Source organism: Halichoeres trimaculatus, unplaced genomic scaffold, assembly GCF_033239565.1.
Source record: "Halichoeres trimaculatus isolate MK-OKI-2021-1 unplaced genomic scaffold, fHalTri1.1 fHalTri1_scaffold_22, whole genome shotgun sequence".
Lineage (NCBI taxonomy): Eukaryota > Metazoa > Chordata > Actinopteri > Labriformes > Labridae > Halichoeres > Halichoeres trimaculatus.
Genome location: NW_027437200.1, coordinates 24,639,933 through 24,666,132, shown reverse-complemented (window position 1 = coordinate 24,666,132; position 26,200 = coordinate 24,639,933). Strand labels below are relative to the sequence as shown.

Below are 26,200 nucleotides of genomic sequence, written 5' to 3'. Positions count from 1 at the left end.
GCTCGTTTCTACTCTGAAACTGCCCACTTTCCCATGTCCAACATTCTCTGGCTTGTCCTCTCTTTGCCTCAGACACAGGAACCACTGAGCTGGGAAACAGAGCAACTGATGCTGACGAGCTTCTTTGCACTGGGGCATGTACCCGCTCCTGGCACTCTGTTCGTCTGGTTGGTTCTTTAAGTTTTTATTGAATTAAGAGCAGCTGAGGAGGAGAAATGCTCAGGGCGAGAAACGAGTACTGGGTTTACAAGTCTTTCAGGCTGCAGAGATAGAGATGATAGAGATGTTAATTTCACTGGGTTCAGGCACAGACCACTGCAAAGCCAACATTTTGGTTGTTAGATTGTGATCCTTTGATTTGATCTCTGTTTATGTTACGTCTAGTGGTATCAAAAGAGTACCAAAGTTATTAAAAAGTATAAGATATTCATTCATCCCTTTAGCTATATAGGGAAACAGAGACGAGATCGAGTCCTGTTAAGGAAACAAAGATATGAACCTGATCAGTCAGACACTATTTTCTGATCGTTCTCGGTTTTGTCTGCTCTAAAGATCTTTTAAATATGTTTATTTCCTGACGTTAGAGGTAGGGTCTGCAGGAGATGTTGTTACTTGTTCGTAAACACAGCATTCAAACTGGGCTCCTCCTCCTCGGCTCAGTGCCAGCGGCAGCCCACACCCACAGCCTTCGACCGTGACAACGTGAACACACTCACGTCACTCTTCCTTCCATGCTGCTCTCCAAGTTTCTAAAAGCGAATGAAAGTCGAGCCAAGCTTCACCCTCAACACCATGCTTATTCTCCAACCTCCAGAAACGTCCTGATGCAACCAACACATCAACATCCAGGCAGAGGAGGGGGCTGAGGCAGACACAGACACTGACACATGCATAAGAGATGATTGAATAATAATTCCTGTAAAATTTGACATTTAATTTTATTATTTTTTCAGGACAACCTGCAGACTCTGTCTTTCTGCTTCTTCTGATGTGTGTCTCTGACGTGGCGTTGGCATTTCTGGAGTGCCGTAATGTGATTCTGGTATTCCTGCACCTCGGGTAGGGAATGCCTCTCCTGGCAACGAGAGAAATCACTGACCCTTGCAGGAACATTATTCTGAGATGTCTCTGGACCTATTTTACAGAATATTTCAACATGTATGGTAGGAATGCTCGTGATGTAAGGAGCTGTCTTTCTGTCGTCCCTGGAGCTTGGCGATCAATACTTTTTGGCCTCACAGAGCACCCTCCCTCTTCTTTCTTTCCACTGATCAAACACAGGAGTTCAATATGTCAAACAATTATGATAAACAGACAGCCCAGGGCATTAAATTGGACCCAATCCAAACCTGGCTCCCCTTAAGGTCATCTTCATCTCAGGCCCCGACAACCGCTGGATTTTGCTGAATGAGCTGTTTTTAAAACTCTGATTAAAGTTTGATGCCGTCGCTGAATAAATGAAAACATTTACACACGAGTGCGAGTCGTCAGGTACGTGAACTCATCAGCAGAATACAGAATGACCCCCGAGCTGCGAGTCAAGTGCCCGGCAAATGCTTCCAGCCGACAGCGAGGGCAGAGAGGCTTCAATTTGCGGGGACACCAGGGGAAAGCCGGCTCCTGTAAAGCATCATGATTTATTGAACGCTGTGGATGAGCAAACATGGGAGGACAGTGCTCCTAATAGGCCCTTTAATGAGGTCAACTCCACAGCTGTTAAATAATCTATAGCACAACGATGTCTGCTGCAAATGCCCCGCACCTCCCTGAGAGAGAGAAGTCAATCTGTCCACTCTATGTCGACGATACGTTACTGTTCGATGGATCCAATACAAGGGTTTCTGCTAGGTTACCAGTCGGCTTCAGATACCACACGGCTGGCGCAGGAGCCACAGAGCAGGAAACAACAGGAGGTGGACCCAATCACAGTCTTTGTTAAAACTAAACCAAAAACCCCAAAACTGAAAACTCCAAAAACCCTTTCAAGAGAACACTAGCGCTGGAAAACTCAGAGAGACTTTGTAGTCAGGGGAAGGCAAAACAAGACACCGGTGAAACACATGAGGGGCAATGAATCATTAAAGGAGCTTAACCAAACACAAGAAGCAACAAAGTGAACATGAAACACAAAGAAAAACACGAGAATAACTGAAATAAATGTAAAGCACAAGACAAGAAACCCAAGTAACCACAAAGAAACTCAAGATACAAGAAAGTCCAAACGATGACCTCGGTAGACCAACCAAAAACCGTACCCTTACAGGTGTTAGGTGCCACTAGCAGCGCCATTTTGATCCTGAGGTTGGTGCTGTAGACGATATTTAATAAAACCAAGCGAAGGAGTTGAAGGATGGATCAGGGTGGTGTCGACAGAAGGGAGTTAAGCTGGAAAGCAAGGTTCTCGATTTGACGGTCAATCTACATCCCCACCCTCGCCTATGACCACGAGCTGCGGGTAGTGACCATAGACTGTAAACAAAATGGACGTCCGCTTTCTTGGCTCGAAGTGAGGTCTCCACAAAAACTGCTCCCCCTGGTGGCTGGCTGCAGTATAGGTTTAAAAATCCATCTCCCCAGTCATTCCAGATGGGCTGTGGTCAAACTTTAAAAATTTAATACACCTGGTAGAAATGTTTCTCACGTCTGATTGTTGTGGTGATTTGAAGATATCATTTGGCTGTCTTGTATCCAAGTCCTCTTTTTTCTGAAATATGAAATATGTCTGGAGGTAGAGTCAGGAAGTGATTAGACTCTCGAAAGAAGAATATAATTAATATTTTTGTCACCCAGCTCCACTCAGATTCTCCCAGAATCCCTCACAGTCTCTACTGCACAGACTCTGGCTCCAAACTGCTACAATGTCTGCTCCTGAGACGGAGGAATTTTGGCTTCAAAACCGTACAATGATAAACGGTGGAGCCACGCTGTAGTGACCAGAAGGACAAAACTGTGAGTACAAGCAGCTAAAATGAGCTTCCTCCACAGTGTGTCTGGACTCAGCCGTAGAGACGGTGGCCGGTAGGTGTCAGACGATTTGCAAAAGTGACAATAAGAATGTAAAGGCCACAACATAAAGGAAGTGAAGCCACCACAGAAGATAAAAGAAGAAAGTTACTGCAACAGACACAGAAAAGTTGTAAACATAAGGAAATGATTGTATTTTTTGGGGGTGTTTTGGGTATTTTCATCTGGGAGGAGACCCCTGGGTAGACTTACGACAGGATGGAGAGATTATACTCCTCTACTGACCTGGGAATGCCTCGGTGTACCCCAAGAAGAGCTGGCAGAAGTATTTGTGTACAGAGGCCACTGGTCCTCACTGATGGCACCGCTGTACTCTGGACCTGGACCTGGATAAGTGGAGGAAGATTTTATTGAGCTGTGTATTTAGACAATAAACAATACACATATGTTTTGAGGGAACAGATTATTGACATTTCAATTCATTTCAACGGGAAATAACTGATTTGATACAATTAATTTGAGATACGAGCTCCTTTATGGAGCTAATTAAACTCGTTAGTCAAGGCACCACCATGTGGTCTCTTCTGCTTCTCCACCAATCAGGACTCATTGGCCAACAGGAGGCGTCACAGCAGCTGGTCCATCAACCCCTGATGATGTCACGGTTTCTCATTCGCCGTACGAGATCTGAGTCCTCAGCCCCCATTGTGCTGCTGATCCTGAACGCTCTGCTGAGTCCATCCTCAGAGATTTCCCTTCAAACACACACACACACACACACACACACACACTGCAATGCCAAGTCCAAGTGTATGGTTCTCTTCACTTTGAATTAGCACCCTGCCAACACAAACACTTTCACACACAAAAATAACACCTACACACACACACACACACACACACACACTGGTGCATCCTTCCTCTAAACCCTGCCCCACACTCGCATCAACACGCAGCATCCCCCTCACGACATGCAGATCTGTTATACATACACACACATGGCACTCCCACACTCCCTCACACACACATTTTCACACACATCAAAGAGCACAGCAGACATGAACCAGGCTTCCTGACCACACTCTCTCACGGCTGGTGGATGTAAACTGTGACCAGCAGCAGCTGCTGGACTCTGCGGGCTTTTAATTCCTCCCAAGGTGCAAATCTCAGATTTATTTCTGGGCTTTCAGGACGTTTTACTGCGAGAGGGCAACGAGGTCGTGAATTAACTCATCGGCGTTCTGTGCGTGCTCTGGTAGCCCAAAACACACGGTACTCTTCAATTACTGTCTCTTTAAAACTTCACATTTAGATTTTTCAGACCGCTCTGGCAGGCGTACCCTGATCAGACTCCAAAGGGTACACTAAGGCCACGTTTACACGACGTCAAAAACGGTCAAATCCGATAAGATTTCGTTGTGTTTAGAAGAGACCGGGTTCTGTTTTGTACGAACACGGAAACTTTTGAAAATGCTCTCCATGGTGGAGAGTTTTCAAAGGGCTCCACCATCCAGCCTCGTACAAACACAGAGCAGAGTGTTTCAGGGTGAAACGTGCGCGCAGCCACAACTTCCTGTTAAGACGTTCTGGTCCAGTTGGTGGCGGTAATGCACCTCAAGGTTGGATTGCCAACCATCTCACACAGTAAAACGACAGAAAAAGGAAGAACAACCACAACAACGATGGCTGATTTCTGAGTAGTATATACACACAAATATCCACATCGCCACCTACTGGCCTGGCTCGGCCACTACATCGTTGTGACTTGTCCTCTTGGAGTCGTATGAACACAGATCGTTTTCATGCCGTCCTCATGTAAACGCAGATGGCTTTTGGAAACGCAAAGGAAGAATCTTTGCTGGAGTCTCCGTGTAAACGTGGTCTAAATCAGATACTTGGAGAATCAAGGAGCTGATGTACAACAGAACAGAAGGTTAGTAAGACCTTTCCATTGATCCTGAGGGGGACCTTGAACCGGATGCACAGACCTGAAAGCAGAAACTTTGAAATATCTGGTAGTATCGTGACACAAACAGAGGGCGGAGAAAAAAATGATGCTAAAGAGTAGCTAAAAAATGTGTAAATATTCCTTGTAGTGGATGAAGGGCACCTTGAAACAGCCTGTAAAGGGTCCGTTGAAGACAAACGCTGGTGACACATCAGAAACACAAGCTAAAGGACTTTGAAGATGGTAGGAACATCTTTGAACTTGCTTTTAAAGGTGTCAGGGTTAAAAAGATGGCGTCTGGAAAGGGTTTCCAAAAGCCAGACAACAGACCCTTCAGGGATCCTTTGATGCAAAGACCACTTTGGAACGGGTAGGAAGACTTTAAACTGATGCTGAGGGGTACCTTAAAACCACTGCTCAGGGTGACTTTAATTGGAAATTTAAGGGTATTTCCACTCAGACATTACTGCTGAAGATACCTGAGAATAACGGGTGGTACCTTTTAACAAAACGTTGAGGACAACTTTGAAAGAACGCTTTGGGGTACCAAAAAAAAAGTGTTTTTCCTTTCAACAGATGATGAAGGGTGCCTTGAAACAGCCTGTAAACAATCTTCTGAACACTGATTGAACGTTAGGAAAGGAAGCTTTAGGACATTTATAGAAAAAGGGGTAAGAAAGTCTTTTACTGATCCTGAGGGGTACCATGAAACAGATGCTAAAGAGCTGATAATCTGTTCGAGGACAAAACGAGGATAAAACACTCATGTTTGACGCTCATACAAACGTCTCTTTGAAGAGGATGTACTTCCTGTTGACAGAAGTTTGGCTGATTCATAATTAATTGTGGTCATTTGCATTACAAGAAACGTGACGGTGTACCCTCTTTTGTTCCTGCGTCAGGTTGAAATAATTACATGGCCTACATATTAGCATTCAGATATGGAGAACACACGGCGTAACGCTGTCATGGGTGGCCAAGCGTGTAATTGCTGTGGGGACTCGACCGCCTCTGGTTTGCTCACTGAACTCCTCCCATCCTGTGTTCCTGTCAGCAGGCAACAGCCATCACAACAGCCGTCAGTGACTTGTGAGCACCCAACATCGCTAATGAGCTCATTAGCCTCCATGTGCCATGCACTGATCACATGATCATCAGCAAACCCTGTCAGAGTGGATCACGGATCAAACGATCAATGGTCCACACGTGAGACGGGGATCAGAGCTGAAGACATCGACACGTCTGGACGGCTGGAGGACGAGCTCTCCAGCCAATCAGGTTCGTTTATCGTATCACATCAAAGCGAGCCAACAAAGAGGACGAAATGAAGAGGGAAGAGGAGTTTGAAGAGGTTTCAAAGGTAATGCTATCACTGCTATCACTGCTAAGGCTACATGTTAATGGAATGAAACCATGGCAGAGCGTGTCATGGTTCAGCCAAAAGAAACAGAAGCAAGCTAATGAAAGATTAACATCTTAAAATTAATCAGTCAGCTTCACTGATTTCTGTCAGAGGAACTGGAAAATTCTGCCTTTGATCTCAAAGTTATTAATTTTATTAATTTAAAAATCCATTCTTGGTCTTTGACCTCTGTCTCCTATTTTTGGATTCTGTCTTTCATCTTTGAACCTCTGTTTTTGATCTTTTGAATTTTTTCTTAAATCTTTGACCTCTGTCTTTGGTCTTTGAACTTTTTCTTTAAATTTAAAAAAATTGCCTTTAATCTCAAAGTTTTTTTTTTTTTAATTTAAAAATCTATTCTTGGTGTTTTATCACTGATTTCCATCTTTGATTTTTGAAGTACGGATGATTATTTGCTCTGGAATTTATACTTTAGAAATAATGGACCTTGTTGATTTACACAGGATTAAAAACACAGATATCCTCCAAGAATATTACAAAATAACAGAAGTCCCAAGGTAAAAATGACCCCCGCAAAAAGGGCCTATGATCATTGACCTCTGTCTTTGACCTCTGAATTTTGTCTTTCAAAAATTCTGCCTTTGGTCTCGTAGTTATAATTTTTTTTCAATTAAAAAAAAAACAAACTATTCTTGGTCTTTGACCTCTGTTTCTGATCTTTTGAATTTTGTCTCGAATCTTTGACCTCTGTCTTTAGTTATTTTAACCCTGTCCTTAGTTTTTGACCTATGTCTTTGATCTTTGAACTTCGTCTTTAAGTGAAAGAAAGTCTACCTTTGGTCTTAAAATCCTGTTTCTAATATTTGATTTTTTTTCCCTGATCTTTGACCTCTAGTTTTGATCTTTTAACCCTGTCTTTGATCTTTGACAGATCAAAGACAGAGACCTTTAATCTCTGACCTCTGTCTTTGATCCTTAAAGCAGATTTCTAACAGATAAGGTCTCCAGGGTGTTGGTGGGTATTTGTTAGTGGAAGGAGAAAGACTTTTTAACCTCTGCTCACTTCAGCTTCACTTTTGTACATCACAGATCATCCATTCTTGACCAAACTCTGCTTTATTTCCTGTCTTTGTCTCTTTGATCAGAGTCCATCAGTCGCTCTTTGGACACAGGTGGTGTTAGTGCTGACGGTTCAGGCTGCTGTTCTCAGTGAGGTATTTCAGTTTGCTCTAACTGCTGGAGCTTTGTGTCTGTTTTCAGACTGTCAGACTCTGAATCTCTGAGCGTAAAGAGAAAATGTGTGAAAATGAAAAGTTCCAGAGTTTTGTGTGGACCTCAGCAGCAGCTCGGCGTGCCACGCTCTGCAGCCCGTCGACATCAGATCATCATCTTTCAGCCTGGCTGGTTGGGCCGTGCTGCGGAGTTAAAGGGATGTCTCAGCTGCACAATGAGATCTGGTTCATGACGCAGAACGCCGTGAACACAGACATCACGGTGAACTGAGAGACGCGTGGAGGAGGCTGTCAGTCATGTTTAATGTGTCTGTGTTTGTCCACTGGGTCGCGGCGAGGGCGCTCACGCTGTTCGCTCTGGCCTTCATCTCCCGCTCCATCACTTTCACACTCCGAGCTCCAGCAGCGTGCTGTCAGCTGGAGACGATTTCAGAGACGTGGAGGTGGAGGGAGGACTTCCTGTGTCACTCCAATAACAGGCCGACTGACAGGAAGCTGTCGTCTTCGGTAAGATCAAGACTTTTACTGAAAAAGTGACACAACAGCTGAAAGATGTGAAACTTCTCAGCTCAAACCAGCAAAGACTCAAGAGGAGGCTGTTTGTCCAAGACAGGAACACTTTGTACCGCCACTGTCTCTTTAAAGCTCCCACAAACCCCCTTCTCTCTGATTGGCCAGCCCTCTGGAGCCTTTATGGGGGCGGGGCTACGAGCAGACTTTGGTGTTTGAGGCCCATCCCACTTGCATGTCATGAATGAGTTCAGGGCTCTGCAACCTTTACTTTCATAAGAGCCATTTTGGCTCATCTCACCTGGATAAAAAGCCAATCAGGAGCCACGAAATCTACGCAAACTTTGGAAAAAAGACAAAAGGTGAAAAATATATATTTTTTTAACATAGCACAAACCCAGTGAGTAATTATCTAAATGAGAAGACAAATTGTACATTAGAGGTCTTAGTTTTTTTTCTCCAATTCATTTGCAAAGTTGTTTTAAAGAAAAAAATTTAAAGTCATATATTTCATAAATTTGCAAAAAAGAAAAAAAAATTTAAAGAAAAAATTGTAAAGTCATATCTTTCTGAAATTTGCAAAAAAAAAAGATAAAGAACAATTTGTAAGGTCATATACTTCTTAAATGTGCAAAAAAAAAAAAATTGTATAGACATATATTTTATTAATTTCCAAAAATAAGAACAATTTGTAAAGTCAAAAATTTCAAAAATTTACAAAAGAAAATTAAAGAAAAATTTGTAAAGTCATATATTTCATAAATTTGCAAAATTAAAGAAATTTGAATAATGTGCTATAATGTGCAGAAATTAAAAAAGTGCAAAATTTTGAAATTTCAAAAATTGCAGAATATCACAATTTTGCAAAAAAAAAACACAAAAATGTAATTTGAAAAATTTGCAATTTTTTTGTTTGTTAAAAAATGGAATTTTAATTATTTGCAGTAATGAAAAAAAAGGTAGAAATTTGCAAAATATTAAAAAAATTGCAAAAATCTCAAAAACAACTTGAGAGCCTTTTTGTAAGAATTGATGCATATTTGGTTCAACGAAAAGTTAACGCAGGATTTTATTTAGTGTCAGTGTCTTCAATCATCAATATCCTTTTTAAGAAAAATAAAAAATCTTTATTTTAATAATATTTTTTTAATCTACAAGAGACACTGCAAATGAGCTAAAGGGCCACATGAGGCCCCAGAGCCACAGGTTGAAGACCCTTGAACTAGTTGATCCTTATACCATGACCTTGTCATTTCAGTAAGTCTCGTGATGCTCTAGTTAAAACCTTGGTTCCTCTAATTACAGAGAAGTGTGAAAATCTGCACATGCTCAGTCTGAACATCCGGCGTTGATACTTGATCTCTGTGTTTGACGTGTGGTCATGGTTATTGATTTATCCCCCAGCTAACTTTAAAGAAGGCACAGTGAGAATCTGACCTCTGACCTTCATCCATCACCCGTCACCTGAACTCTGCACCATCCACCTGCTTGTTTTTCTCTGCGCGCCGCGCTCTCGTTGACATGTCACCAGGCAGCACAGCACAAATCCTTCCCAGCCTGAGAGAGCGCTGAGTGGAGGAGACACCACAGTTATAGGTAGAGGAGGAGAAAAGAAGCAGCACACACACACATCTGTTAACGTGTGTGTGTGAGTGTGTGATGCTGCAGCAGCTAAACGCTTGGAGCATCACACACTCTGAGAGGGGGGGTTTGTGGAAATGGGGGCCTCTGGGGGACCGGACTCTCCCTCAGTATCAGAATAAATATTTATGTCTAATTATATCTCTTTCTACCTCTAACTCCCTCCCCCTCCTCCTCTTCCCGGAGCTGGCCCCACCCCCCGCGGAGCAGAGCCCTCCCCTCCTCTGATCCTCCCCCTCATGCTTTACGCGCGGTGCGTAAAGTGCCTCACTCTGGAGTCCGTGTCCAGAGCGCACGGACGGAGCAGCGGAGAGAGCGGAAGCCACAGCTGTTTCCTGTCTCCGCGGGCAGCTGCTGAGGCTGGATCGGGCTGTTTGTGGTTCCGGATTCACGGGCTGGTTCTGTTCGTGTACAGCGGGAGCAGCGGGGATGTGAGAGCTGATCCGGATCCGGATCGTGCGAGTTGAACAGGAGCTGTGGCGTCCCGTGGAGCTGGGATCGGGTTTTCACGGCGCGGGGAGGATCCAGGACCGGGATTTAACGCGTTCACCCTCCATCAGCTGTTTTTCCCGCCCTCACCTGCAGACCTGCGTTTGATGGCCGCGCGCGTCCGCGTGCGAGTCTCAACCTGGAGACGGAGCGGAGCGGTCCTGGATCTGTGAGCGCTGCCGGACCCGGAGGCAGACCCACCTGGGGACGAGGAGGTCAGTGTGTCAGGCTTTCTTTCCCGCGCTCATGCTCTCTGTCCGCTGCGCAGCTGCGCGTTTCCCACGCGGACAGAGTGTTTACGCTCAGAGAGCTGCACGTGCTCACAGAGGCAGGCTCCTACAGGGTTTCCTCAGGTGAAGGCTCAGGTCTGGGGGTGATTGACACGTGAAACGGAATGTGTCACGGAGAATAGGTGAAAATCATAAAAGTTTGATTAAAAGTGAAATTAAAGAGAGAAACGCAGAGAGGTTCAGAAAGACTCTGACTGCTGAAAACACACCTGAAACTACAACTTTAACCCAAAACACACAGTTCACCACACACATGAAGAACTCACCACAGAGTATCCATCCATCCATCCATCCATCCATCCATCCATCCATCCATCAATCATCCATCCATCCATCCATCATCCATCCATCCATCCATCCATCCATCCATCCATCCATCCATCCATCCATCCATCCATCCAGAGGATCATTTGCTGGATGAGTGTGGAGGTTTCTGCACAGACAGGAGCTCAGAAACACACTCTCTGCTCCTCCACTCCACGATTGTTTGACACCGAGTAGAATACACCCAACTCTCCATCTTTGGGGGTTTTTTTTGATAGCCCCACAATCAGGAAGTTAATAAGAATAATAATTAAAAAGAAAAAAAAAGAAAAGAAAAAAGATAAAGCCCATTTGCATCAGAAGTGAGAGTGCAATAAAAGAATTTAAAATCAATTCAGTGCAGCAGAGAGTTTGAAAAAGCATGAAGGTGAAACAGGACTCAGTGAAGACATGCTCAGCACCGTGTTCGTTAAAAGTTTGATTGAAAGGTGAAGCCAACGGCCAAAGCCTGCACTTAAAAAAAAAAATCATGTTTGCAGACCTGAGGGGATGGAGTAAGTCAGGTGATGTCAATCTGCTGGTTTCCCTTTGCTCACTGTATTCTCTACCGTTTGTTTCTCTGACACCTGGAGCTCAATAAAATTTCACAGTGTTCGTTTTTCTGTATCAATCAAAAAGTTTGATCCACACACGTTGACACATTTCAGTGTTTGAGCCAGAGATTCACTCTGATTCACATCTCTCCTTGTTTAGAGTGAGAATCATAGAAAAGAGGTTTATATTTTTTTCTCCTATCATTGTTCATAGCTCGCCTGTTAATCTGCAGTGCTCTGTTCCTGCCTCTGCTTTTATTTAAGGTGATGAATGATAATTATATTTCATGTCTTTAATCAAACAGCCAGTTTTCTCCTGTGACTGTAATCGTTAAATAAAGATGTGTTATTCCCATCAATTCATTTCGTCATAGCGTGTAGGCCTGACATACAGTTTCATTTGTCCTGTTGGTGAAACTACACAATGATTTATTGCTTATGTTTAGTTAAAAGTGCAGATCCCCCCCTCCAATAAATAGATAAAAAATAAATAAATAAAATAAACAATACATTAAATGAAATGAAAAATAAAAATTACTGATATAAAATAATAATAAATGAAATATTAATAAATAAAATAAAATAACATTAAAAATACTTGAATAAATAGATAAATAAAATAAAATGAATAAATAATACATAAAATAAAATAAAAAATAGAAAAACACTAAAATAAAAATAAGAATAAATAAAATAAAATAAAATTAAAAATACTGAAATAAAAATAAATAAATACAATAAACCAAAAAAATAAAAGAATACTAAAATAAAAAATTATAAAGATTAATAAATAAATAAAAATCATCCAGCCTCACTACAGGCTTTGCTAAAATTAAAGGTTTAAGCCCCTTTCCAGAACGGTCAGCTGATTGTGGCAGCCTGAAGGTGTCAGGGAGGGCAGCAGCACAGCACAGGAGGCCCTACCTCCCATGGTTCTGAGCCTGGTCCTGGTTCTGTGGAGGAGGTTTGGTTTGAGTGAGTGGAGTGTAGGGAACGTGTTGGGTTTTGTGGATTCAGATCTAGGATGCGAACCTGAGACCTGGTCCTGGTGTAGCCAGGAGCCAGTGGAGTGGGTGGAGGTGATGTAGTCTTGTTTCTGCACTCATCAGGATCCTGCACTGTACTGTACTCTGGGATGTGAAGCGTGTTACAGCGTGTAGTCCAGTCTGGGAGATGGAGGCGTGGACCAGCTTTCAGTGTCAGAGAGGCACAGGAGGGGGCGGAGTTTGGTGATGTTGCCGATGTGGTAGAAAGAGGTCTTGTAGAGATAGTTGATGGTTGATTCAAAGGTGAGTCAGGTCCACACATTTTCATAAATAAGAATTACCCAACACTGAAACCTGAGCCAACATTTCCTGGACTCCCTCCATGAACTCCTCATCTCCTGTCCTGGTTTCCTGTCTCTACCTGAGCGTTCCCCCACAGTCTGAAACGTTTGTGTCAGGAAAGCTCCTCTTTGATGGATAGCTCGGCAGCCAGTGTTGATGTGTCGGCAGAATCGATCCATCTGTCAGCGCCATCGCCGTACCCGGCCTGACAGACGCTCCTCTCCTGTGAGCTGAGGTTTCAGTCACTGTGCTGCAGTGAATCAGTGTTTCAGATCTTTTCTCACAGACGCTTTGTTTTTTTTTCCGACTGATAGTATCTACCTGAGCCTCGCCTTTCAGACCACAAGGAACTGTGGGTGTGGAAAACAGAGAACACGTAGAACAACATGAGAGAACGAACACGCTTATGAAAGGTTTTCTAAGAAATTAACCTTTAGTTTGTTTTACTTTCTTCTTCTTTTTTGTGATATTCAGTTTGATTCAGTTTGATTCAGTTTGATTCAGTTAGCGAGCTATGAGAGGCAGATACAGACCTGAAACAAAAATGCCTTAAAATCTAATTCTCAGTCAACAACCAGGATTTGGAAGGAGGTCCAGGAATTTGTTAAACTAAGCCAACACTGGCCCAAAACTAGCCTCACATTGCCCAAGTGTTAGCCCAGAACTGTAGCCTAAAGTAGCCAAAGACCATAAAAAGCTAGCCATGAACTAATCCAATACTGTAGCCCAAAAGAAGCCCAAAATTAGTCCAAGAGCCCAGCCCAGAACCAGCCCAAAAAACAGCCGCAAACTAGCCCAACACTAGGCAAAAACTAGTGGATTGTTTTCCCAAAACTAGGCTAATTTGATCTTATTACTATCCCAAAACTGGCCTACCAAAAGCCCAAAACCAACTACAGACTAGCCTCAAACTAGCCAAGCCATAGCCAAAATCTAGCTTAACACTGTAGCTCAGAGCTAGCCTGATACATTCATTAACTTGGCAACGAAAGGACAGAAAGAGGCAACTAACTAGTGTCATTATTGCCCAACAATAGCCAAAAACTAGTGCATTTGCCAAGAACTAGAAAAAATTAAGCTTGATACTAGCCCCAGTTTGTCCAACCAAAAGCCAAAACAACAGCTACAAACTAGCCCAATGCTAGACCAATACTGTAGCCCAATACTGTAGGCTAATACTAGCCAAGAGCTAGTGTACTGGCCTGAAACTAAACCAAATTTAACTTGTTACCAGCTCCAGTTTGGCCAACAGGAGCCGAAAACCAGCCCAAGACAGACCCAAAAAGTAGCCTTAGACCCCAGTTCTAAGTAGCTAAACACTAGCCTAAATCTAGTCTAACACTGTAGCTTAGAACTAGCCTGATACTATCATTAATGTGGCAAACAAAGGACAAAATTAGACAACCATCATAATTGTCCAACACTAGCCAAAAAAATAAGCTTGATACAAGCCCCAGTTTGTCCAGCCAAGAGCCAAAACATCAGCTACAAACTAACCCAATGCTAGCCCAATACTGTAGCCCAATACTAGCCAAGAACTTGTGCATTTGCTGAAAACTAGACAAAATTTAACTTGTTAAAAAGTAGCCTTAAACCCCAGTTCAAAGTTAGCTTAAGAATAAAGACTCAGAGTAGCCCCCAAAAGTTTAAAACTAGCCCGAAACTGTCGATGAAAACAAACCAAAAACAAATGCATCATTACCTTAGCGCTGTAGCCCAAAACTTGACCAGTTTTAGCTTGATGCTATCCCAAAGCTGTCTAAACAAATTACAGACTAGCCACAACACTGTAGCCAAACGTTAGCCAAAATCTAGCTAACACTGTAGCTAGCCTGATGCTATCATTAACATGGCAAACAAAGGACAAAAAAAGGCAACCATCATTATTGAATGATTGCCCAACACCAGCCCAAAACTAGTAAATTTGCCAAGAACTAGAAAAAATTAAGCTTGATACCAGCCCCATTTCCTCCAACCAAGAGCCAAAACAACAGCTACAAACTAGCCCAATGCTAGCCCAATACTGTAGCCCAATACTGTAGGCTTATACTAGCCAAGAGCTAGTGCATTGGCTGGAAACTAGACAAAATTTAGCTTGAAACCAGCTCCAGTTTGGCCCACCAAGAGCCTTAAAGCAGCCCAAGACAGACCCAAAAGTAGCCTTAGACCCCAGTTCAAAGTTAGCTTAAGAATGTAGACTCAGAGTAGCCCCCAAATAGTTTAAAACTAGCCCAAAACTGTAGATGAAAACAAGCCAAAAACAAATGCATCATTACCTTAGCGCTGTAGCCCAAAACTTGACCAGTTTTAGCTTGATGCTATCCCAAAGCTGTCTAAACAAATTACAGACTAGCCGCAACACTGTAGCCAAATGTTAGCCAAAATCTAGCTAACACTGTCGCTTGAGCTAGCCTGATTCTGTCATTGATGTGGCAAACAAAGGACAAGAAGAGGCAACCATCATTATTGCCCAACATTATCCCAAAACTAGTCAATTTGCCTAAAACTGGACTGGTTACCAGTTTGGCCGACTAGGATCCTTCACTGCTCAAGACAAACCTAAAAACTAGCCTAACATCCCAGTTCTGAATTAGCTTAAGAATGTAGACTTGTACTAGCTCCCAAATAGTTTCAAACTAGCCCAAAACTGTAGATAAAGACAAACCAAAACTAGTGCATCATTAGCTTAGCACTGTAGCCCAAATCTAGACCAAGTTTAGCCTGATACTCTTTCAAAACTGACCGACCAAGATCTTAAAACTTGCAGGACACTTGACAACAAAGAGCAAAGTCATGAGAAAGACAGATGGTAGGTTTAATGAGACTGGCTTCATGTAGTTTGTCAGTTTCTGAGCAGAAATATGATCCTGCTCCCAGAAACTCCTCAGTCTGTCGGGTTTGTCAGGGAGAGCGGAGAAAGTTTGAAGGATATTCCTCTGTGAAGATTAGACTCTGGGTCTTTGAAAAGTGAAAGGAGAGCGTCACGGCGAGCAGCGCTGGTGCGTTTCCTCTTAACGGACGCCTCAAAGCAACAACAATATCCCTTTACATGGATACGCTCTCATAGAAAGCAGCAGCTCTCCTGCTGCGCCAACGCCGCTCTGTTGATTCCTGTTTCAGGGCCCCCTGCTGCCACTGTGGTTTGTGGAAAACACACACGTTTATACACACAGACACACACACACACACACAGAGCAGGGTCTGGACTGAGGAATAAAGCCAGTGTGTCTCTGTCTTTGTAATTGTCTCACTATCTCACGCTCGTCCTTAATGAGAGCACCACAGCTGCAGATGTTGGCAATTAGCTCTCAGTGTGAGCACACACGTGAACATGTTTATGGTGCTAATTGGGGATTGTAGAGCGACACGGACCCAGCGGGGACTGCAGCTTCTGGTCATTAAAAATACAATACAATGAAAAGTGTTTTTTCTGGTCAGAAACAAAAACAACTGAGCTTCTGTTTCTAATTGTTTTGGCCCGTCACCTCCAGCGAAGAAGCCTGGGGAGCTGTGGAGACGAGTTTTAAAACGCAGAGAGGCGTCAGAGAGGGAGGGACGAGGCCAGATGAAACAATGATAGTTAGGAAGGAAGAGGTCTGTTTACCCGCCTCCCAGTCCGTCGCCACGTCTCCCTTTTCTCCCTTGTCTCCCTCGTCCTCTTCATCTTCCTCCCTGAAGCCGCTCTGACCCTGAACTGTGAGCGACGCGTGTCCTTCATCTTTCTCTCCGAGCGCTCACACTCTGTTCGTCAGATGCCGGCAGGTTTGTAGGGTTGTGGTTTCCTTTCTGGTCCGGGCCCTCTGGAGACTGTTAGGATCTCACAGGAGGTGGAGGATCAGTCCTGTTGGGATTTACAGCGAACAGCGGAGGAAGGACTTATGAATTAATGATGATGCATCGGGACGACTTCCAGGCAATGAGGAGATGCTGCTAACCTCTAGCTCGTCTTCTTCTAACGATCATTTGGTGAAAAACGACTGTGGTGCTTGTTTGTTGGTTTGTAATCTCAGTTTCCTTCACAGAGGACGGTAAACACGTCAGGTCTTTTTGTCTTTTCGTGAGTCAACAGTGAGGATCATTTCTCCATTGTCTGATTTGTGGACTCCAGACCTTTGTTGTTGTAGTTCAGTGAAATAGGATCTGTCCTCAACACCGAGCGCTCCAGCTTCCTGCAAAAAAAGAAGAAGTCCCCAACCCAGAGGAAGGACACACATAGACCTGCTTTCCAGTGCCGGACACAGATCTGGTGGAAACTGGGTGTTTGATCTGAAGACGTTTTTATAGGCTAAGACTGACTTAAACTAATCAGTCCCTATAACTAAAGGCAGGAAATGGTTATGGCCTGGCAAATGTAGACAAGCGGTTGAGGCCTAGCCGTGATGACGCACCTGTGAGCAGTCACCCTGTTTTAGGCCAAAGTACACCAGCTGGGCATACGCCTGGGTGTAACGTTACGTCTGACTTGGAACGGAAAGTTACGACCAGTTTAAGGTTAAGACGAGTGCACCAGTTAAACCTGGGTGTAACTTTTACGCCTAATGTGGAGCAGGCGTAAATTGGAAACTCGGACTTGTAGCGATGGTAATTTTAACTGAATCAAAAGGCTGGAAAAAAGAAAGAAAGATGGCAAGACGTCGTATTTACTGGATGCTTAACGAGAGAGAGTCATTCGTGACAGGACAAACCCGCTCGATGTGCATACAGAAAGTGAGCTGATACAGTCAAATACAAATACAGTGGGGGACATGATTAATGTACACTGGACAACAGCATGCCGGGCATGCTCAGTCGGTGGGTTTTTGAGAATGAAAGAGTCTTTTTTGGCTCTTGACAAAAGATCCTTCCACTTTTTCCTGACCTCTTCCACTGTCCGCAGTCCTCCATCACAGTTATTGTTTATGGACGCAGTGATTGTTTTCCACAGTTTGTGCCTGTTGGTGTTGGTGTTATTAAGTAGAGGTCGACCGATACGGGTTTTTTGGGGGCCGATGCCGATATGCATAGCCGATTTTTCCAATTTGATATTCAGGCCGATTGTTAAATAAATATATATTTATCACATTTTTGTGAAACGCAGCAATTTCTGAGCAACTAAAAGAAATCTATTCCAACAAGTCGTGTCCAGTCCTCTGAACATTTATTCAGCTTTCAAAACAATGAAATATTTTGTCTGAGTAAACACACAATGTAACAAGCAGTAGTAAACATTCACACTCTTCTTAAAATGTCAAAAAAGAAATTTAAACTTATTAATATAATTTGAACAAAAGTATGTAATGTATCCAAGTGGTTCCACAAGTTTGAGGTGCTCATCTTGTGCCTGATCAAAAATTGCGTCATTTTATACAACGGATCGAAAATCGGCTTTTTAAAAGAAAATACGGCTGATGGCCGATACAGACAAATGTCCAAATGTCGGCCCGATATATCAGTCTACCTCTATTATTAAGTCTTGCCGTGAGGATGTCTTTATGTTCTGAATATAATTCCATCAGCTTCCTGATTTCTCCGTCTGTAAAATGTACCGTCCTTTTTTTGATGAGTGTTCTCCATATTGTTTCTTCTTCCAGCTGTGGGGACAAGTTTGAGAGCGCTTTGGGTAGAAGTGTGTTGCTTGTAGTGCTGCACGATTTGGGGAAAAGGTGTGATTTGCGATTAGGTGGACAATATTGCGATTGTGATTGTGCTTGCGATTTAATAAAAAAAGTTGTGACATGATGAGTCTACAGACTTGCTTGGTTATCATGGAGAAAAATCTGAATTGCATGTGCTGACATTGCGATCGCGATTTCGATAATCGTGCAGCCCTAGTTGCTTGGCAACAATCATCAATTCATGTGTATTCACGTGGACGCGCATCGTAAGACCAGGCGCAGCTACGAGTGTTGTCAGTCATGCTTGGTGCAAATTCCAGTCACATCGTCAGACGTAGTTAAGTCCGGCGTAAAAGTTAAGACTTTCTCTTTTACGCCCAGCTGGTGCACTCCTGCTCAGGTGTGTCAGGGGTCCGGCTCCGCTGCTCCTTTCGTCCTCCTCTCCACTGGATCAGACAGTTTTCTGTTCAAACCAGTGTGTGAACTCGCACTGGATCCGCCTGGTCATGCAACTGCTGCATCCCTGCTCCGGCAGGTTGCAGCAGAATTTCCCAGCGGTTCTCAAAATGAAACAAAAAGATCCTGATGCTGGACACGCTGATGTGAGCTGACAGAGTAGGCAGTCAACACGCAACAGAGCGGAGATGCATCTGGAGTATTCCCAGCGCTTCTCATTCAGATCTTATGCAATATTCGCGTGCATGTACCTTTAAGGCTGGCTGCATCGTGCAAGTCACTTCAGACGGTGTCAGCATTTTAAACACATGTAGCCAATGAAATGAGCTGGGATTTTCTGAACAAGACGAGGAGGCAGAAGAAAAAGAAGCTACAGAGGCCTTCAATGACTAAAATGTAGCTAAAGACTGACATGAAATCTTAAAACAACTTCCAGATTGTTAATGAGGAGCGAGACAGACGAAGATTACCTGCTCCCAAGTCCAAACAGGATGTTTCTACTTTTCTTTGCGCACACTTCTTTAAACTCCTCTGTCTCTGGGGTGTCTCTGTCTGACCTTTCCTCAGATCTGGTCTGGAGATGTGTGTGTGCAGACTGTTGGGACGAGGCAAAGCTCATTTGCAGTCTGGAAGAGGAGGGAGGAATTGAAAGGAGGCCAGCAGTTTAATTAAGAGGTCAGGTTTAATCTTGTAGGACGTGTCGGCTTGTTAGCACAGCAAACACCGTTTACCTTCCCAGCAGTTCTTCCTGGCTCTTATCCTTCACCCCCTCCCCTCTCATTAATTCAAGGCTTCACTCTTTCCACCACGTGGCTGATTGATCTGTCTTCAGATGAAAGAGTTTAGGGTTTGAGCGTGATGTATGAATGATATCTTTAATTTCACCGTCCTGGTTCGTCCTGAATCTGTCCGTAGGATAGTTCTCGGCTTTGGACTGTCTTTTCCACGCTGAACTCAGAAACCTTTTGTCTAATGAGCCGGCGTTGTGCACGGAGGCGCTGGTTGTCATCTAATGATGTGATGCTTCCTGATGTGGTCAGTGAGTGTTGGAGAAAAAGACTTCCAGACATTTCCAGCAGCAGCAGCAGCAGAGAAAAGGACAGAGGGTGTCAACCAGGAAAAGTGTCAGGAAGCGGGCACGAGGCCGAGCGGTGACAACGAGAAGTGAAGTGACAGGAGGAAGGGGGGGGGCTATTTTTATCATCTGCCATCCAACCATTTATCTGATTAGAGTGTGAAGTGTCAGGAGGGAGCGTGAAGGTCCCAAGGTTACCACTCCATCGCCGAGTCGTATCATCGTTACTTTTCTCTGTGCCTGAACCTGACCTCTGCAGAAAAACTGGACCTCAAGGAGTCTTTTCCTCTCTTTGTGGCTCAGATTCTGGATTTGGTTTTTTGGTCTTTGGTCCAGTCAGTCCTACCTGTGAGCTCTGTTGAGGTCCAGTGACTCTTCCAGGGGACGTAGCGGGTCAGGGCTTGGTGTAGCGTAGTTTAGCAGCTGCTATATTTCTCTCTCCTCACAGCCCGGTGCTCTGAGACGTGTCTGTAACGTGTAACGTTAGTGACACAACACATTAGCTTGTGTTCCAGCCTTTAACTTGTGTTTAACCCATGTTTTAGCCTTTAGCTCATGTTATAGCCTGTAGCTGAAGTTGTAGCCTTGAGGCCTGTCTTTGAGCTTTCAGCTTGTGTTTCTGTCTGTGTTTCAGTCTTTAACTTGTGTCAAATCCTTTTGCTTGTGTTCTGTTTGAGCCTGTAGCTCATGTTTTGGCCTTTAGCCTGCCTTTTAGCCTTAAGCACGTGTTCCAGCCTTTAACTTGTGTTTAACCCATGTTTTAGCCTTTAGCTCCTGTTATAGCCTGTAGCTGAAGTTGTAGCCTTGAGGCCTGCCTTTTAGCCTTTAACTTGTGTTTAGGCTTTTACTTGTGTTTTAGGCTGTAGTGTGTGTTTCAGCCTTTAACTTTTGTCTAATCCTTAAATTTGTGTTCAACCAGTGATGTAGCCTTTAGCTCCTGTTTTAGCCTGTGGGTCATGTTTTGGCCTTTAGCCTTTCTTTTAGTCTTTAACTTGTGTGTTTTGGCCTGCGTTTTAGCCTTTAGCTCATGTCCAACCTGTGTTTAAGCATTAAACATGTGTTACAGCCTTTAACTTACCTTATCCATTTGTGTTTAGCCTATAGCTCATGTTTTATTCGTAAGCTCATGTCTTAGCTGTGTTTTAGCCTACAGTGAGTGTTTGCACCTTTAACCTGTGTCTCATGTGTTAAACCTGTCTTTTAGCCTTTAGCTCCTGTAGTAGCCTTTAGTCTATCTTTAAGCTTTTAGCTTGTGTTTGAGCTTTTAGCTTGTGTTTTGGCCTTTACTTGTGTTTTAGCTTTAAGTCTGTGTTTTGGCCTGTGTTTTAGTCTTTAGCTCGTGTTTAAGTCTTTAGTGTGTGTTTCAGCCTTTAACTTGTGTTTAACCAGTGTTTAAGCCTTTAGCTCCAGTTTGAGTCTGTAGCTCATGTTTTGGCCTTTAGCCTGCCTTTTAGCTTTTAGCTTGTGTTTTAGCCTTTAACTTGTGTGTTTTGGCCTGTGTTTGAGCCTTAAGCACGTGTTCCAGCCTTTAACTTGTGTTTAACCCATGTTTTAGCCTTTAGCTCCTGTTATAGCCTGTAGCTGAAGTTGTAGCCTTAAGGCCTGTCTTTGAGCTTTTAGCTTGTGTTTTAGCTTTAGGTATGTGTTTGAGCCTTTAGCTCATATGTTAGCCTTTAGTGTTTGTTTCAGCCTTTAACTTTTGTCTAATCCTTAAATTTGTGTTCAACCAGTGATTTAGCCTTTAGCTCCTGTTTTAGCCTGTGGGTCATGTTTTGGCCTTTAGCCTGCTTTTTGGCCTTTAGCCTGCCTTTAAGCCTTTAGCTTGTGTATTTTTTTTGCTTGTGTTTTTGCCTTTAGCACATGTCCAACCTGTATTTTAGCCTTTAGCACATGTTCGAGCCTTTAACTTGTCTTATTCATCCGCTCGTGTTTAGCCTGTAGCTCATATTTTGTTCTTTAGCTCAAATCTTTCCCGTGTTTTAGCCTACAGTGAGTGTTTGCACCTTTAACCTGTGTCTCTTGTGTTAAACCCGTCCTTTAGCCTTTAGCTTTAGTTGTAGCCTTTAGTCTGTCTTATAGCTTTTAGCTTGTTTTTTAGCCTTTACTTGTGTTTTAGCTTTTACTCTGTTTTTGCCTTTAGCTCGTGTTCAAACCATGTTTCAGCCTTTAACTTGTGTCTTATCATTCAGCTCGTGTTCAACCTGTGTTTTAGCCTTTAGCTTCTTTGAGCCATTAGCACATGTTCTGTGTTTTAGCTCTCGTGTTAGCCTTTAGCTTGTGCTCTGTCTCTCTTGTGTTTCTCTTTCTTCTGCACTTCTGTCCTTTTTCTGTCTGACAGTTAGGCTCCAGTGTCCACCATCACTACAAAATTAATCACAGAAATCGTTTTCAGCCGAGAAAACTCAGACCTTTCTTCTCTCTGTGGTGTTGTCATGGAAACTTGGATGTGCTGTAAATCAATCTGGTCTCTCTTGACCTGTTCAGTAGCATAAAGGAATAACTTTTATTGGAGTTGATAATCTCATCCGGAAGTGTAGAGAAGGAAACTTTTTCATGAACAGAAACTCCTCACCCTCTCTTCTTATCTCCATAAAACGAATGAAGCATCTGAAAAGTCCTCATGCTGTCTATACACCACAGAATGGATCCTTCACCAGGAGGCTTAGGTTGTTTCCTCATGAAGAGGAACATTGAGAATAACTGGCTCCCTCCAGTCTGGACATCAGCCGCCTCCAGCAGATCGTGTGAACGTCATGGGATCACGTTAGAGTGGAAACGTATCGACACTATGTCAGAGACACTGTAACCATCTCATCTGTTTTTATCCTCCTCTCCTCCTCTCCTTGTTTCTTTGAGAAGCTCTCTCCTTATTTCCTTCCTCCAAACCTCCTGCATCCTTTATTCCCCCTCCTTTCCTCCTCCTCTCCTCTCCTTTAAGTGAATTAGCCTTTCATGGATTTCTCCAGGAATCCCTGCGCTTCCCGCTCGGTCCGTCCGTGCCACGTGAAGTGACTGACAGCTTTCACAGCAGCTCTAACAAGCTGCTCTAACCAGAAAAACAAAGCAGGGTTTCTCTTTCTCTGCGCTGCCCGGGCTGGAGGTGGAGCCCCCGCAGCAGGTGATTTATTCCTGGAGCCCGTCTCTTATGGACGCTGTTGTTTCAGCGTGCCGTTGACAGTTTAATGAGCTGTATAAAGGTCGCCATGCATCACTGGATTGAGATGTAGCAGAGCAGGAGGCATGACGCCGTGTAAATATTGCACACGCGTAACGCCCTGTGACATTTTCATTTTCCTGCATGCCTGATGAGTTTGTGTTTTTGTTCGTTTCCACTTTCAAATGAATCTTTTATCTCCGAGCTCGTCTGAGTGTGAAGCTTTTTTCTGTTCACATTCATATCCTGCAGCCATGATCGCACCTGCCCCACCTTTCATTTCACTGCAGCCCAGCTCTGGTTTACTGCCTGGATAAATCCTGGTTATAAACGGCGTCAGACGGACAGGAAGGCCTGCAGGTCGGGCGCCACAAATCACAGACGGCTGCAGAGACAAAAGTGAGGCTGTTTTTTTCCTGTACCTGTTACCTCCATCAAACTCTTTCTTTCACTTCCTCTTCTGCCATCAGTTTCCTCCTTCATGAGTCTCCCAGGTGTTGAACACCTCCATGACTAACAGGAACAGACCATCTTCACTGACAAAACCCTGCTTGTTCCGAGCTTTCTCTGACCAGGTCTTTCTTTTTATTGTTGTTACTCTTTTGCTAAATCAAATGCTTGAATCAGGCCAGCTCTATGCTCTTCTTCATGTTCCTTGATCAGTTCGTGCTCTTCTTCCTGTTCCTTGACCTGTTGATACTCTTCTTCCTGATTCTTGATAAGTTCATGTTTCTTCATGTTCCTTGACCAATTTATGCTCTTCTTCCTGTTCCTTGACCAGTCCATGCTCTTCTTCATGTTACTGAACCTGTTCGTACTCTTCTTCCTGATTCTTGACCTGTTGATGCTCTTCTTCCTGTTCCTTTGTATTGTTTATGCTCTTCTTCCTGTTCCTCAACCTGTTGATAATCTTCTTCCTGTTCCTTGACCTGTTCGTACTCTTCTTCTTGTTTCTTGATCAGTTCTTGCTCTTCTTCCCGTTCCTTGACCTGTTGATGCTCTTCTGCCTGTTTCTTCACCAGTTCATGCTCTTCTTCCTGCTCCTCGACTTGTTGATAATCTTCTTCCTGTTCCTTGACCTGTTTGTAATGTTTTTCCTATTTCTTGACCAGTTTTTGCTCTTCTTCCTGTTCCTAGACCTGCTGATGCATTTCTCCCTGCTCCTAAACCTGTTGATAATCTTCTTCCTGTTCCTAGACCTGTTTGTGCCCTTCTTCTGCCTGTTTCTTGACCTGTTTGTGCTCTGGTTCCTGTTGACGCTCTACTCCTTGCTCTTCTTCAACCTTTTGACCCTTTTTTCAGTTCCTTTACCCCTCTTGACTTTCTCTACTGATGCTTTCTTGCTTGTTCCTCCACCACTTATTGCCTTTCTTCTTGTTCTCTCCCTTCTCCTTGGTCTAGTTCCCTTGTTCCTCTTTCCAACCAGCTCATTGCTCCTGTTATTGTCCGTCCAGGCTCAGTTGACCTCTTCAGACGGCTTCTTGCTGCCCCCCACTTCATGATTCCTCTCATTACTGGACTGATCAGTACCATCCTTGTCAGTCGCTGACCTTTCTTGCTGTTTTCTCCTGACCCGCTCTGGGGTCGTTCCCGTGTTCTTGACCTGCTCAGTTCTGACTCACTGTCACTCAGACCTGTAGTTTGACGCTCCAATTAACCGTCCTGCTGTGGATCAAAGCGTTGAGCCCTTGAGGAGGAAAGTACAACTTGCTGAGGCTCACTCACTGTTACACAAAGGTGGATCTCATCAGTCACAGAGAGGAGAATCCACAGGTGATAGTTTGTTTGAACTGCAGAAAAAGTTTCTTTCTAAAGTTCCCTGACCAACAGATCATCAGATGTAAAGTGCATCATTCTCTAAACTGACTCTAAACTTTTTCCTCTGGTATGCTTTAAATAAAATTCACATTGGAGTCTTGGTTTTATCAGACTTTGTTCTGCAGACAAACTGGTTTTAATCTCCTCACTGGACCGTCGCTCTGATGTGCTGTAACAGCAGTGGCAGCTGCCGTTTCAGGTTTTCACGTCTTTCTCCTGAGTTTAAAACTCTCCAGGTTGTCATTTTCGACAGAGACAGCAGCAGTGCCTGACAGCGTAGTTTCAGTTTGGAAAAGAGCTGAACACGATCTTCTTTTCCCACATTAAGCAAAATAAAAAAACCCCAAACATCCTCAGTCGCTTTAGCTGCATCGACTAATCCTTCAAATATTAGACACGCTCTGGTATTTACTGGCATCCTCTCGGCAGCTCTCCTCCCTCTCCTAATGCATTCTCCATTTAGCTTTGCATCACCGTGCCCTGATTTATTCATCACTCCATTTTCTCACTTCCCTGACACTTAGAGCACCTCTATTTTTGTCCTTTACCCTGGGAGCGTGCAGCGAGCAGCGAGAGACGCAGCGGAAACATGCTTCACTGAAGGCTCTGTGTCGGGAGACAAGAGGCGTCACACTTCAGCTGCTGCGAGAGTTAATGTTCATCTGCTGCTGTAACTCGTCTTCCTATCAGGCGTCTGCCTCACAAAGCACAGATGATGGATGAGATTTATCCTCTTTAAAAGGATCCATCACTCAGCATGAGATGCTCCCGTGAACGTCTTACTGTGTGCTTTAGGCAGAGCTTTCACACCAAGGTGGGTTTACTCAGGGAAACGTTGAATAATCAGCGCTCCACAAACACCAAACAACCTCAGAGGAATCAGAGACTAGAGCCGAGCGTTACGCAGTGAAAGGTACCCCAGTCCTCAGTCTTCGTTAGCTCTCCCTTCCAGTTTGGCTGAGCTGAAGTTTTGTGCTGAGATTTATCGTTCCCACTCTGCGAAAAACCTCGGAGGTTTTCTCCAAATGAGCCTCTCCCACTCAAGGCTCTGAATTTGTCTTCATTCCCAAACATTCACTAATCTAACGCTTCGTTTAACCCTGGTAGAGTAACAGTTTGTCACAAAGTCAGTGAAAGAAACTAAAAGTGTTTGTTCAGGTGGGCTGAGAAGGCAGAACATCAGCACATTTCAAGACCAGGAAAATGATAATTCTGTTAAAGATTTTACATTTTTAACTTCTGTCTGATTTTTTCATTTGTCACTGTCACTGATACTTACTTTATTCTGAACACTTGGGCTATTTGCTAATGCTCTCCCTGCCTTGGCTTTTCATCTGTGAACATTAGGGACAATAGGAAGGTGTGCTCTCCCTGCCTAGGCTTTGAATGTGTGCACATAAACGACAATTAAATCTGCTTGTCCTGTATACACAAGAACAGCAATGTGAAGGTGTGCTCTCCCCTCCATGGCTTTTCAAGTA

At 43.7% G+C, this 26,200-nt stretch overlaps 1 protein-coding gene across 1 annotated transcript in view; it reads left to right on the top strand.

The window, feature by feature from the left end:
* The first annotated feature begins 9,944 nt into the window (after window positions 1–9,944).
* Window positions 9,945–26,200, top strand: part of npy2rl (neuropeptide Y receptor Y2, like) — a 57,522-nt gene continuing 41,266 nt past the window's right edge. Inside the window, exon 1 of the mRNA XM_074662400.1 lies at window positions 9,945–10,362. The gene's annotated coding sequence lies outside the window, so the exon portion shown is untranslated. The remainder of the gene's footprint in view (window positions 10,363–26,200) is intronic.